The sequence below is a fragment of the Hippoglossus stenolepis genome, chromosome 16 (genome assembly GCF_022539355.2).
Source record: "Hippoglossus stenolepis isolate QCI-W04-F060 chromosome 16, HSTE1.2, whole genome shotgun sequence".
Classification (NCBI taxonomy): domain Eukaryota; kingdom Metazoa; phylum Chordata; class Actinopteri; order Pleuronectiformes; family Pleuronectidae; genus Hippoglossus; species Hippoglossus stenolepis.
The window spans coordinates 11,789,418-11,793,581 of NC_061498.1; positions in this window are offsets into that span (position 1 = coordinate 11,789,418).

The following is a 4,164-nucleotide window of genomic DNA, read 5'->3' on the forward strand; positions in this document are numbered from 1 at the left end:
AAAAAATCATCCTCAAGCATATGATCCATTTGTATCTCAGCATATGAGGAAACACAATGAAAAAAATCAATTTCATAGACTTCCAATTACCTCTGCTTGTGATAAACTGTGCATTACGCTGACAGCAGAGGAAACACTGAGTTCAGACCCAATTTCCTCTTGCTGCCTCGCGAAGCCGAAGTCTGCTTATTTAGAACATCTCTAAACCATGACCCATTTCTCTCACTGGAGAGCAGAAGTTAACAATGAGATAACAAAAGGATGATTTGCATTATCACCGACAGCGTGCACAACTTGCACTGCGGTGACATTTGAGTCGGTGTATTTATGTTTGGCTGACGCTCTAAGGCGGAATAGATAACCACAATCAAAAGCACCCAAAATGAAAAGCAGTGCCTTTAAGTCTGTTCCCAATTCGTGAGACTGCGCAGTGAATTTGTCGCATTTATAGATTTCCACTAATGTGCATTTCTGTTGGAGGTCAGAGGGTCTGAGGTTGACTGAGCAAATGTCATGGTCAGGGACAGAGAATGAAAAGAAAAGGCCGTGAGCCTTTGACCCGGACCAGCCCACCAACACTGAGCCAGCAGCCAGAGAGGGAGGAAAAACCCTTTGGCTATTTTGCAACCAAATCCTGTGTTTGAAGTAAGTGTTGATTTAACTTATTTGGCCCCTAATTATATATTGTGACACAAAACAAGAAAGCACAAACTTAGATCAACCCAATTATGACCCAGCTGGATATCTGCTGAAAGTCCAGATGGTCAGTCCACTGCTGGATACGGTGCTAAATGGGCTGGTGTAAATCGGAGGCGTAAGTGATCAGGGGCGTTCCTTGCGTGCTTTCCCCCCTGTGCCTCCAGAGAAAGTGGCAATGCAGGTGTGGACGGAGGCGTGGAGGTGTGCTGGGTATAGCCAGAGACGTCTACCCGCCTCCGAGCTATTGCTGTGGAATTCCTGAGGTTTTGGGGAACTGAGACACAAGAAGGAGTGAGGAGAGAGACAAAGAGAAAAGGAAAATACAAGCCCATGCATGTTTAGTTTCATGCCACGTGCTCTCTCCGCTTTCAAAACCCCTGTTGTAAACACTCCTCTTTCTCACCTCAATCTCTCTCCTCTTCGTTCCCCACCCAATCCTCCCAGTAGAAAACCATTTTCAGCATCCGCCTAAAACTTTTGGCCTGTTCTCTTTGACATCTCTGAGAATTCTCCAGCTGATGTGCCCTGGGCCCAATGCATCTCTAAGCTCTTTATAAAAGTCCAAGTAATATAAAATCACACCCCCCCAACCCACTTTTATAGCTTAATAGACAATTTCCTGTGTCCTGACTTTAAAGATGCACGAGCAGATGGTCCTGGTCTGCTTGTCCAGCTGATTTTTATGAAGTCAGTGTCTGTTCTGAGTCATCCTAATTAAATGATGGATGGTGTGATTCGATAGAGAATCAATTAAGCATTAGTCATTTATTATAGTATATATATTAGTATTTTTTGTTTATATTAATTCAAAATATAAAAAATGTATATATACTAATTTGTACAATTTCACAATTATTCCACTGCATATATCACCCACTTGTTTTAATGCTCCTGTTAGTGCCCTCTTCATGCAGTAGCAATCCAGACAGAGTGGCTGATGCTACTGGAGGGACAAGGGACTCTGGCGGAGAGAGACTGGAATGTTTGCCGCAGGTCAGGAGTGGCGCTTTCTGCTCTTTTGTGTGTAGTCTGCAGAGGAGGTGTGGAATGTAAACTTCATGAGAATAGAGGCGAAGAAAGGGACAGAGGGATAGGGGAGCTGGGGGTCGGTGGGCGGCTGGGAGACTTAAAAGCAGAGAGAGAATGGGCGCAAAGACTCAGAAAGCAGTGAGCTGGGAGAGGGTTTTAGTGGTTCTGCAGCCGCACACAGAGAGAAAGAAAGAGAGAGAGAGAGAGAGAGAGAGAGAGAGAGAGAGAGAGAGAGAGAGAGAGAACACTGTTAATTGAGATAAAGTGCTACAAGAGTGGCCCACGAGCCACACCAAAAGAGAGGAGTGAAAAATGATTGCTGTAGCTGCAGACCACACATAATGAACACTCCACAGAGAGAGCTTTGAGGCCAGTGGACAACCAGTGAACGGCATTATTAGAAACATGCATAAAGTGACAGCTTGTCATTCGTACATTCTCAGGCGCATGTCCGTTGAAAAGCATCAGTCAGTCAGACAGGGACATTCAGATTGTAGTTTGGAGGCAAAGATTTTTCTGGCACTAGATTTCTTCATGAAACTTAAAGAAGTTGTAGGTTATTCAGAGGGCAGTGTGAAAACAGAAAGCAAAGAGACGGCGGCGTCGTGCCAGCTTCATCCGATCTCAGGCAAACAAAGCACCCAAACAGATCCCCATGCAGGAGAACTCTGGCACTGTGGCACCCTGCTGCAGAACTCCTCCGACCAAATCCTTCGCTTATACTCTCAAAGTTGTCATGCACTCTATAGCCGTAACCGTAAAATACACTTTAACTGTTTTTTATCACATTTATATATTACTTTTTAAATGGCTTCCACACGTGTTTTGAAGTTTAAAGAATCATATTTGGAGTCACCTGCTTTACCCCCTACCCCCCCCCGCCCTGCAAACACCACCACTTATCAACTGCATTGCCTTGCCATTTGGAGAACAAAACACAATCCCGCTGCTTCGTGCTGTAAAGCAACAGTGAAGGAGGCTGCACTGCAGGGTAGAGCTCGAATGTGGCCGTCGGTTGAGTTTATTTAGTCTGTTTGTTGAGCACTTCATTTAACAGACATGGTCCTTAGATGTTAATTAGCTGAGTCTCCCGTCATCTCTAATGATTATAATTATCACCAGACTGGCAGTTCCCCCTCACTGGCGCAGTGGAAAAGGGAACATTTCTGTATGCCTTCCTGTGGAGGCTCCCATTTCTGGTTTAGCAACTTAATTACAACTGGCTGTGTGGAGGAATATGTCTGATAGTGCAGCTCGGCATCCAATCCCTGCGCACAGATCCAGTTCCGATAGGGATCTTGCTCCTTTCAGCAGAACTGAAGTATAAAGCTCGTTTCCCCCCCCCCCAGAACACCAAAACTGGTTGAAGCAGTGGTTAAGAAACCGACGAGCAGGGGAAAAATATTGAGTGAATGAATTTGATTTATGTCAGGACGATAGACAAAGAGGAGTATACTGCTGCAATTGTGCTGACCTGTATTTCTCTGAAATTCTGCTTGGATCCCTCAGTATCCTTCTGATAAAAATGGGGAGGTGGGGGGGGTATGAACCATTTTCGGCTTCGAACGGGCGGCAGAAAGAAAGTTTACTGGGATAAGATTCATGCAATGCAATGATGAAATACCAAGCAACTGTACTCCATCTAATGTGCACACTCCGCACTCATGGAACAGGTATGCCCAGAATTCCAGTCGTAGGCTGGTTTTTCATCTGAAGGTGTGGTTTGGTGAGAGCTCTGATGTAAGAGCACATGCTGTATGATTTATTGGGATACTCTCACCAGCACTCAGTGGGTGGCACAGTTCCATTTCTCCTGAGGAGCTGTCACAGATCAGGGGTTTTACTGGAATATGCACAAATGGGCAATTGTTCTCGTTTTCTTGCCGCATTTTTACATCATCGTGCATTTTATTTCCCCCCCATTAGCGCGGCGACCACTGTGACACGCATTGCAGACAAACATTGGAAATCAAACAAACATCTGTGGTTCAGTGATAATTCTGCTATAAAAATGAAAATGAAGTGATAACAGATTGGCTGTCGGACTCCACCACACACGAACCCCAAATTCAGATACACAAACCTCATTTTATCATTATATCTCAATGACAGAAAGTAATAACAAAGTTTATCGTATAATATCCAACCGAATGACATCACGAGCCCATTAGGAAGCGGCGGTGTGCGATTTGTGTGGTGGTGATTTCACAAAGGCCGCAGAGAAGAAAGGCATTTTTCCTTTTAAACGTACATCAATCAACTTTTTGGCAAGCTGGAAGAGTCACTTGCCTCTTCCTCCTGAAACCCTAAATGCATATTTCTCCCTCGCAGTCAGCCTGTTATCCTGTCCTGGCATGTTTCAGTCACAAGGAGCAGACCAGAGGCAGATTCAATGGAAAGCCCATCTCAGGGTCTCTAATCCTCAACGCTTATCAG